Genomic DNA, 11,500 nt, shown 5'->3' with positions numbered 1-11,500 from the left:
ATAAATAAAATAACATTGTACCTTGAAAATCAATAGCGGGTACATTTTACCCGTTGGTGGTTTTAGGTATACAGCGACCTCTGGCGGTTCTAGTGTTAAATACAAGCAGGACTAATGAGGGGATAAGCAGGTGTACAGGAAATCAGGTCTAATTAGAAGCAGGCGTAACAAAAAAAGGCGAGAAAACACACACAGACAGGAAAAAACCTGAAGTTACCTACTGTAACTCCAGCTTCTATGAGTATAGGCGTAGCCCTCTAGGCTATCGCTATTGGGGTAATCCCCTGCGCACCCGCACAGCTCTGAAAACAATTGTAGTCCACGCCCACCTTCGGACTCAATTCCGGTATAAATAGGAAGGAGGCCCGACAATCTGCTCCCACACAAACAGCTTTTCTTCAGCTATTCGTGGAGCCAGTGGGGTCCAGAACTTAGAGGGCTACGCCAATACTCATAAGCAGGAGTTACAGTAGGTAACTTCAGTTCTATTTCGTATAGGCTTCGCCCTCTAAGGCTATTGGGTTAAGGGCGAAGCATGAAATAGTCTGCGCCCCACTGGGTCCGCCCGGTACCAGAAGTACAGATACACCTACTCAATAATAACTCATGCCTATATACCGTCCCTGGAATATAGCATAAACATGAATATTCTCCATGAAGGGACGAAGGCTGGGAACAATACAAATCTGCCGCTGTGAAAAAGTAGAGACGAAGGTCACACTTTGTCCAGCGATAAAAGAGGGGGAACAAGAGCAGCTCTCTGCTTGCAGACAGGCAGGAGAGAGGCGCACAGCTGGATCTCTGACGTCACTCACTCTGACAAGACACTCAGTAGCCTACAGTGTGTCAGAGAGGAATGGGAGACATCCCTCAAATACAATTGAATAAACAAACAGGGGTAAGACCAAGATGCAGCAGTGCAAATGTCTTCCACTGACATTCCTCTAGGTCAGGGGTGCCCAACCTTTTTTGAACCGAGAGCTACTTTTAAAGTTGCCAGTCTGCCGAGATCTACCAGTCCAAATAGAGAGGCGTAGCCATTACTGACAGCCTACTACCAGGTACATACACACTTCTACTTGTATAAAACTGACCTTTGTACGATGAATACTTCATAAAATACTGCAGATCCTTTATCTTACCTCTTTCTAATCTACACACATACAAGTATCTAACTGAAGTTACACAACAGTGTTGTTGATAGAGTTGGAGTTTATTCACACGTCACTACAGTGGGTAATATTTTCAAGAAACATTGAACAGTGCTGCCACATAGGACACAGGGGAAAAGAAAAGACTCTGAACTCTTTCTTTGCCATTATATAAAAATAGTGTTGCTTCAAAAGTATAAATTAGGCTTACTAATAAGACAACTCAGATCTGAAGCTACACAGGAATCTGCTGCAACAGTGCAATAAAAAAGACAAAATTAATAGAATCAAACCCTTTTTTTGTTGCATTTGAGTAGATTATAAAAATAAATGCCTTTAAAATAGGATGCAAGCAACACTAGTTTCTTAACCTGAATTGATGATATAATCAATTTAAGTTTGCATTCTTATACCATTTTGTACAATAATTATAATGAATAAGTTCAAACAAACTCAAACTTACAGCTGATTAATAACGGTATCCAACTTGAGCCTCCATGAATGCTTCTTTCACAACTTCGCCGTCTTTGAAAGACTTCATGTGTTTCTCAAGAACGTGACTGACACGATAAGGTGCTATGGTAGCAGCCTTGCTCTTGTTGTTGGGCCTGGTGAAAATGGACTGCTGCATTTAGCTGTCCTTTCAGGCCCCTCCCCTTTTGGGAGCGTAGGGCAGAATTAGGAGGGAATTCCGTCTCGTAGCGTTTGTGCACTGTTTTGAAATGTCGCTCCTAAATTACCCTTCTTCGATAAAGCCACGCTTGCATTGCAGATGAGACAGATGGACTTTGAATTGGAATAGATACAAAAATAATCATCCTCCCACTTGGAGTGAAAATTATATATTTTGGGCTTTTTTGCTTCTGCCATAATTGCGGTCTTGTGTGTGCGGACTGTCACTCCTTTTGACACGGACAAAGTCAGCGAAATAATGCCCACTGCCCACCAGCCACGCCCCCACACATGGGGTCACGCCGGCCAATCACAAAGCTTTGGTGCGTTCAAGTGCATTATTCTGGCACGGGAAGATTATGTTATAGGACATTAACGATAAAAACAGAATATTGTTGTTCTATTTTAGACACATCTCGCGATCGACTGGGAATCTCCCCGCGATCGACCGGTCGATCGCGATCGACTGGTTGGGCACCCCTGCTGTAGAGCATATTTGAGATAAAATCATAGATGATACTGTGGATAAATCTTTATAATACAAATGCAGAGCTTTTACGTTTTGAAATAATTCTTGCTATACTGGATTTTCATTACCTTCAAAAGATTTCTCTAGTAACCCGTCATTTACTCCACACTCTAAAATCTAACTATTATGTAATCTGTGTCATAAATGTAAGAACTGTTCCAAGTAGGGTCTAATATTTGAAGCTTACTCTCTGATGCCATAAGTTGTTCCGGAAAGAAGTGACAACTGATAGTGTTAACCAGTTTAGCCCTAAGCCTGTTTTACAGGTCTCAGGCTCGAAAATGACATTCCCAGAACAAATGACCATATCTTCCCTTCTAAAAGGGTTAAATTAATAATCTTTCTTCTCAAAGTAATGATAAACCTGTGAGTTGGATGTAGAAAAGTCAGAATCAATATAGATGTTTTTTATTTAAAAAAAATTCAGATTGAACATAGTAAAAAAACTGTAAATTATAGTGTCCGTCCAAAAAATATTTGTTACTTATAGTGAAAACTACCCTTGGATGATGGTAAAGTAGACTAAAAGCTTTAGGAATCCAAAGTACAACATATAATAAGTACCCTGTATCAAGATTGATGCAAAACAAGTGACATTTGACTTTTTTAGAGAGGTTTAGCAAAAAGAACTCCACCTCTGAGGTGATTTGGGTGGAAATGGGGGTTTTACCGTTTCTCTGGAACCCATTGGTCTATTTTGGTGATTGACATCTCTTTCTGACCGTTAGAGCCAATAGAATTGAAGGGGAATCTCCCCAATCACACACATAGTAAAACAAAAAGGTGGGAGCTTCGCAGACAAAGTTTTGCATGAGAGTGAAGCTATAGAGCTATAGCTCTAGCTCTGACATCTGGAAACGGAAAAGCAGGTTTATTGCTCATGGATTATCAGAAATCATTTAAAAGGGACACAGACACATTGGATTAACCTATGGATTAACTTCAGCAGCGTTTTTATTGTTTTAATGCCATTGAAGATCACTTTTGACCAGACTACGACAGAGGTGAGCCATGTTAGCGTTTTTAGCTACCTAGCGCCATATGTTTTGATGTCTATTCTTGTTTTTATCTCCGAGAATTCGAATAATTGAGTGATAATGAGGGTACCCTTTGATTCTGTGTCACCTCACGATGTGAAACGATGTGTTGGATCTGCACCAAAGATAAATAATAAGGTTTTGTGAGTGAATTTCGTTCTAGCAAACATAACAGTTAAAGGTCGCATTCACACCTAATAGTCCACTTCTCTGGTGCGCACCAGACGACAGTTTGTTACATTGTTTCATTTTTCAGAAGGTTCGGTTTGCGTTCACACGGGAAATGTTCTAACGGACTATAAACTTTAAACACAAGTCATGCGCTCGGAAATGCTGTTCAACAATTGGTCAGACATTAAGGGGGTATAAACGCAAATCCTGGCCATTTCTACCGGAGCCTCAGCAATGGAGCATTGGCAGGTTATTTTCATGCTGTTGTTAATCTGGAGAGCATATCAACAGATTCTAGCAACGGCGTTTATTACATTACATTACATTGCATTTAGCTGACGCTTTTATCCACAATCTTTTCCCGGAAGGAAGAGCAGCTCAGTCTTGTCAAGGTTGAGCTTGAGGTGATGAGCAGACATCCACTGAGAGATGTCAGCTATACAAGCAGAGATGCGTGCGACGACCTGGGTCTCTGAGCGGGGAAAGGACATAATTAATTGGGTGTCGTCAGCATAGCAGTGGTATGAAAAACCATGCGGGCTAATGACTGATCCGAGCGAGTTTGTGTACAGGGAGAAGAGGAGGGGGACCAAGAACAGAGCCCTGAGGGACCCCTGTAGTTAATTGACAAGGGTCGGACTCAGACCCTCTCCAAGTCACCCTGTAGGTACGGTCTTTCAGATATGAGGTGAGGAGGGAAAGTGCAGAGCCTGAAACTCCAAGTTTTTGGAGAGTGCGAAGGAGGATCTGATGATTCACCGTGTCGAATGCAGCAGACAGGTCCAACAGGATGATGACAGAGGAGAGGGATGCAGTTTTGGCAGTGTGTAGTTCCTCCATGACAGCAATGAGAGCAGTTTCTGTGGAGTGACCTGCCTTGAAACCAGACTGGTACGGATCCAGAAGGTTGTTCTGATTGAGATAACAGGAGAGTTGTTTAAAGACAGCGCGTTCAAGTGATTTAGACAGGAACGGGAGAAGAGAGACAGGCCTGTAGTTTATAACATCAGACGGGTTGAGAGTAGGTTTCTTTAGGAGAGGGTTTACTCTTGCCTCCTTGAGACTGTTTGGAAAGTGACCAGAAGTTAGAGAAGTGTTGATGAAATGGGTGAGAAACGGTAGAAATATCAGGAGCGATAGTCTGAAGGAGGTTTTGAAGGGATAGGGTCCAGAGGACAGGTGGTAGGAGCGGGCAGAGGTAATGAGGGTAAGAACCTCACTTGGAGAGAGAGGGGAAAAGGAGGTTAGTGTGTTGGTGGAAGGAGGGTCTGGTGACCCAGTGGTGAGTAAAGGTGAGTCAGAAAAAGAAGAGCGAATATCATCAACCTTTTTTTCAAAGTGGGTAACAAAGTCGCTTGGCAGAAGTGAGGAGGGGGGAGGGGCTTTTGGAGGGTCCAAGAGGGTGGAGAAGATGGGAAATAGTTTTTTTCGGATTGGAATAGGAAGATTGTATCTTATCTTGAAAGAAAGTGCTTTTTGCCTGAGAGATCGAAGCCGAGAAAGAGGAGAGGAGAGCCTGATAGGTTAGGAGGTCGTCACGGTGTTTGGATTTCCACTGTTTCCGCTCTGCTGCCCTAAGGACGGTTCTATTAGCACGCAGTGCATCATTCAGCCAGGGAGCAGGAGGGGACTGACGAGGCTGCCGAGATGTGAGAGGACAGAGAGAGTCCAGAGTGGATGAGAGAGTAGAGAGGAGAGATTCTGCAGCAGAGTTTGAAGGCAGGAGTTGGAACGAGTCAGAGGAAGGGAGGGCTGAGAGCACCGACGAGGCAAAGGTAGAGGGGGAGAGGGGGAGAGGGAACGAAGGTTACGGCGGACAAGTGCAGGATGAGAAGAGATTAGTTTGTTATGTTTGGAAAGGGGTAGAGAGAATGAAATGAAGAAGTGATCGGATGTGTGGAGCGGGTTTACAGAGAGGTTAGAAGTAGCGCAGTTCCTTGAGAATATGAGATCAAGGACATTGCCAGCTTATGAGTCGGTGGGGACGGAGACAGTGAGAAAGCAAAGGCGGTTAACAGGGATGTTAGTTCGTCTATCTTCCCCGTCTGGAGGTTGAAGTCTCCGAGAAGTACAGCGGGAGGGCCAGTTTCAGGGATGTGTGAGAGGAGATTATCTAATTCCTCCAAGAAGTCCCCCAAGGCGCCTGGTGGACGGTAGAGAACAACAATGGTCAATTGTATAGGATGGGTTACTGTGACGGCATGGAATTCAAAGGTGGAAGGAGTGAAGTTAGGTAGGTTGAAGAGGGAAAAGCTCCATTTGGGAGAGAGCAGGAGACCAGTGCCACCTCCTCTGCCAGTTGGTCTGGGTGTATGGGAGAAGGAATATGCAGTGGAGAGAGCTGCTGGGGTGGATGTGTTGGATGGAGTAATCCAGGTCTCAGTGAGAGCAAGGAAATCCAGAGATTGCAGGGAGGCGTAGCCAGAGATGAAGTCAGCCTTAGGAACAGCTGACTGGCAATTCCACAGGCCACCTGAAACTAGATGTTGGATCTCAGTGGAGCATGTGGGATAGACGAGAGCAGGCCGGTTATATCGATTACGAGATACACGGGGCCAGTGATAATTGCGAGAAGACACATGAACAGGAATGGAGAAAATACACATGATTATAGCATGAGGGGTTAGAAAACTAAAGAAAAGAGAAATAAGACACCAGCTCAATCAGAGTAGGATTTGCCTCCTCTTTGCCTCCCTCGTGACTCCCGTAGGACTCCAATGTCTTTGTCAGTCTTACTCCCGTAGGACTCCAATGTCTTTGTCAGTCTTAGCCTGTCTGACGCTTAAGCTGACGCTCCAGGAAAGAGCTACCTAAAATGGACGCCTGATTGCTGAGTTCTCACAGCTGTAGGGGCACACCCCTCTAATTAGTTAACTATCTACAGCTGATGGGCGACAATAGACTGGCCCTGCCTATATTATAATGCAGGATTGAGAGCTGAGACCTGTGAAGCAGGTTTCGCCTGAGCAGATCTGAGATTTAAAATCTCTCAAAAGCGATTTAGCCGTTTTAGCTACAATAACTACAGAACAATTATACAGAGTCGAATAAATGAAACAGAGAAGTCTAATTAAACAAGAATATAACTTACAGTGGTTGCTGCGTCAATAGGAAATGTCGTAACCCGGTCAGATGTACAAGTTTATGATTATATAATCAGACAACGTGCGATAAATAAACATTATAACACATATAATGAGAGACGTTCTGCAGTAAGGATGGGGGGGTTTCACCGACGACAGGTGTTCTTAATTGTATGTATAGTTTTTAGTTTGATAGTTGTTTTTACTTTACACGACACCAGGGGCGGATCTAGACAAATATTCATGGGGTGGCAGGAGATTTTGAGGGGTGGCATCCCCTGGCAGAAGTATAAGCTGATTTAAATCGCAATCATATCAATCAATTAGGGGTGTAATGGTACACGTACCGAAATTATTCTGTACGGGCCCTTCGGTTTGGTACACGTGTGTACCGAAGTGTACCAAACGAATATAGCGTTAAACGTAAAAAATTGAGAACATGAACAACTTTCTGGAAGTAATCTCAGGTATATATCATAGAGCGACCAAGTCATTTCATTGGACGAGAGGCATACTATGAGAGCTGGTCACAGGGATGCGTTCAAATGTAGTCAGTAATTTGAGGAACTGTCGAAATGGCGAACGCAGATAAAGTTGAGCTCGAAAATCTTCCAGCATCATTGAAGTCTCCGGTTTGGGAACATTTTGGTTTCGCAGTTACGTACAAGGATGACGGACAAAGACAGGTGGACCGAACCAAAGCTGTTTGTCAGCATTGTTCAACTAAAATTGGTTACGCGGCTGGCAATACATCAAACTTGCACACTTATTTGAAAAGGCATCACCCGAATGTGAATATCACTGGTACCAAAAGAAAAAAGACTGAAGTGCAAACCCAACTCCCACTAGCATTCAAGCCTCCACCACTCGCAACAAGTTCAGACCGAGCCAAAGCTAATAAAAACGCCAAATATCCTTATGTTGCCATGTTAGCAAAGCGCTACCTGGCTGTATCTGCTACCTCTGTCCCTAGCGAGAGGGTGTTCTCCACAGCAGGAGACATTGTTAGTGCCAGCAGATCTGCCCTTTCGGCAAGCAATGTGGACAAGTTCATCTTTCTTTAAAAAAACATGAAAATACAATGACAAGCAAGTCCTAATGTCAAACTGGCTGCTTAGGTACTAGTACAGTACAATTCAAATACAGATTATTTCAGTTCGTCGAAATGCTGCACCTTAATGTTTATTTTATTATATTTTGTATTTATTTGAATACATTATTCACAGTTTAATAATAATTAGAAAATATATATATTTAATGTTTTGTGATAATTTTTTGTGCTGTACCGAAAACGTACCGAACCGAACCGTGACCTAAAAACCGAGGTACGTACCGAACCGAAATGTTTGTGAACCGTTACACCCCTACAATCAATATTAACTTGGAAAGCCACAATATTAATATTTTAACTCAATGACATAGGTGATATTATTGTGGCACATCAGTAAAGCCTTACATATGCATATATAAGGTGGCAGACGTAATTTAATGAATTTTAACTGAATGAGTTGGTTTCACTCTTAGACCAGCAGGGGTACCAAATCTATGAAGACTGCTGCAATAAGTATATTAATTAACTGTCTCATCGATGTTTGTCTGAATGAATATGATACTATTAACAATCATATTATTCCTATCAGCTGTCAATCACTGTTAATAAATAATAGTAATAATAGATTTAATTTGTTAGCGCTTTTACAGGTGCTCAAAGACGCTTTACAGATATAGTGAATAACTGTTATGATTCACATATTCATTTATTATTGAATAAACTATATTTTTTGGAGGAGTTAATGATGAATGTTCATCAAGATGCTTGCTCACCCTCCTTCAAAATTGAAAAACAAGTAATTATATCAATATTGATATACAGTTACAACCTTGACTTTGAATCAGAAAGAACAAATATTAAAGAAGTGACTAACTGCATCAGTTAGGGTTAAAAAACGTGTATTCAGCTAAAACATATACATTGCTGCAGTAAGTTATTGTCCAGTGGAAAGTTCTTAGCTACTGGCCTAGTTAAATCAAAGTGGTTACTTTTTTTTGTCTGGGCAGTGTAGTTTTACACACCATCTTATTTTACTTTCTCAGGACTTAAAACAGTTTTTTGGGGGCAGACCCCCACAAATTAAAAAAATATATACACGCATACAATGTCATCATCTTAACAGTTTTTTATGCTCATCGAGTCATCCGTGAGCAGAGCATCAAGTTGGCATGCCTATTACAGCTGAATGCGGCGATTACCATGTTGTTCAGCAAAACGCCTCACAAACTTATTAAGATCTAAAGCTTTAGTGCGTTTTGATTCAATGCTGAGTGCAGCCAAACTTCACAGTCTCTTCTCTGTCATTGTAGACCGCAACTACCTCATTGCTTCCGTCAACTTGAGTCCGAAAGGCTTCTCGTTTTGCGCCGTCAAGTGAATTCCCCACCAATCATATTTCCACTCTCGCGCCAGGGCCGGGGGAGGGGTTACAAGACTCGCGTCTTGTGCTGCATTCACTTGCACTCGGATATTAGAGACTTTCTCTCATAAATGTCCGATGAGCCACAACTTTTCTTTCAAAACAAAGATGCCAACTGGGGTGGCAGCTGGGGTGGCAAGGCTATTGTTTAGGGTGGCAGTTGCCACCCCGGTAGATCCGCCCCTGCACGACACTGGTCAACACTTCATTCTGCTTCACTCTTTCGCTAACGATTTTAAAGACATCCGCGTTCTTGTGACACGTAAATACTACGCTTCCTATGTTTTGGTGCGGACTGCGTTCACACCAGCAATGAACCGCTCCAGAGTTCGCAAGCAAGCGTTCCGAGACCACCTATTTTAGCGGACCAGAGTCCGGTTGTTTAGTTCACTTAAGAGGTCTCGGACTGCGTCATGCCCGGCGCCGTGGGAGGGCCAGGGAGGGCCAGGCCCTCCCATTTGACATTCCTGCCCTCCCCCAATAAACACGTTTTTTATTATTTATAAAAATAAAAAATATATATTTTATTTTTTTAATTATAAATAAACTGTGAACTTTTATGCTACGATGTATGTGATGTCAGAAATATAAAAATAAATCGCAGGCTACGTCAAATAAATGCATGTGTCTGTTGTGATTTGCGATTCGTCCCCATTTAGACCAATCACAGCGTCACACTCTGCCGCCTATTCTGGATTTGTTTATTGTTTATTGTGCATTCTGTAGACTCCCATTTCTGTTTGAATTACAAAATGGACATCAGAAATCGGCTTAAAAGGTCTAAGGATTTATTAAAACGAAATGGCGATGAAAGAACTGCAGCCGATGGTGCTGCTGGCGACCCTGCACCTGCCGTTGCAGCAGCACGCCTTAATGTCACAAGCTTGACCTCGGCAAACCTCGGGGCTGAGTTAGCGAGCCCAATCCTTGACACATCAAGGCGGCCGCCACCAACGCTGTCCTCCGAGGCACAGCTCCTTGTGCCCCTACCATCACCACCTGCGTTGCCACACCCTGTACCACACCCGCCAGCATCCTCCTCCTCCTGCTCCGTGCCGGTGCCTCCACTACAGACGCTACCTTGCAGCACATCAACAGGTTCTATTGGGCCAGCAACTGCTCAAAGACCAACAGTCCCAGATGATCTTGGGGTTAATAAACCCAAGCAGGTGAAACTGGATCGTTATCCAGGGAGATTGTTTTCAGGAAAGAAGCGCATTTTTGCCGCTGCATGGTACAACAACAGACCATGGCTTGAAGATTTGTTAAAAGCAGAAGCAGCCTTTTGTTTCCCCTGTAGACAGTTTAAAGTAAATACGTCTTTATCTGATTCAGCTTTTACGGTCAAAGGTTTTTGCCACTGGAAACACGCATTACAGACTGATAAAGGACTGCTAAGGCATGCCGCATCAAAAGAACACATTTCATGTGAGAGTTTGTGGAGAGAGAGACGTATACGCGAGGAAACAAATAAGGAAATTAGAACTTTGGTGCAGATCAGCTAGCACGGAGCCGTTATTACGTGTCAGCTGTCGTTGATATTATAGCTTTTTTAGCTGTCAACCAACTCCCTCTCAGAGGTGACTCGATTCACTCCACAGCATGTCCGAGTGCAGTGCATAGGAACATAAACCATGCCCAAGGCGGGCTAAACAGCTCATCGTCTCCGTCTCTACTATTTCTCTCCGAGTGCAGCGATGAGGAAGCTGCCATCCTTAACCAGTGTGCCTTGCTCGTGATTTACCAGTATCTGTGCTGCCACACACACAATGTTTCAAAGTGGTTGCTATGTTGCCCTTTATTTGTGTATGGTTGCGATAAGTGTGCGTCTTTACGCAATGCTGTTGGCCTTGCTGTTTGATATTGTGCCGCAGGCCCGCAGCACGTGACGGTTTTGTGTGCCCTCCCATGAAAATCATATGCCCTCCCTTTAGATTTGTTCTGGCGCCGGGTCTGGACTGCGTTCACACCGACCCAAATGAACCGCACCAAGCGGCTAAACGCACCAGGGTTCGATTCAACCGGACTATACAAGGCTGGTGTGAATGCGACCTTAATGTATGATGACAAACATAAGACCGTTTTTTACCAGTAGCGACTTTTAATTAATGTATATATTATCCCATTAATAATTAAAATATATTATATTATTTACAGAAGGAGTAAGTTAAATGTTGGTACTAAGTATTTTGATTATGATAATTGTGTACCTTTACTACATTTGTAATGCAATACTTTTTCTTATAACATATTATAGTTTTGTCCACATCTCAAACATTTGCAGTAACACATTTGAATACTCTCAAACACTAAAGGGTCTGAAAAGTGAAGCCAATGCAGAAGTACTTTGGCCAACCTGCATTCTTTCTACAGGCCGGCATTCAAC

Source organism: Gymnodraco acuticeps, unplaced genomic scaffold (assembly GCF_902827175.1).
Source record: "Gymnodraco acuticeps unplaced genomic scaffold, fGymAcu1.1, whole genome shotgun sequence".
In the NCBI taxonomy this organism is placed as follows: Eukaryota; Metazoa; Chordata; class Actinopteri; order Perciformes; family Bathydraconidae; genus Gymnodraco; species Gymnodraco acuticeps.
Note: the sequence above shows the minus strand (reverse complement) of the source record.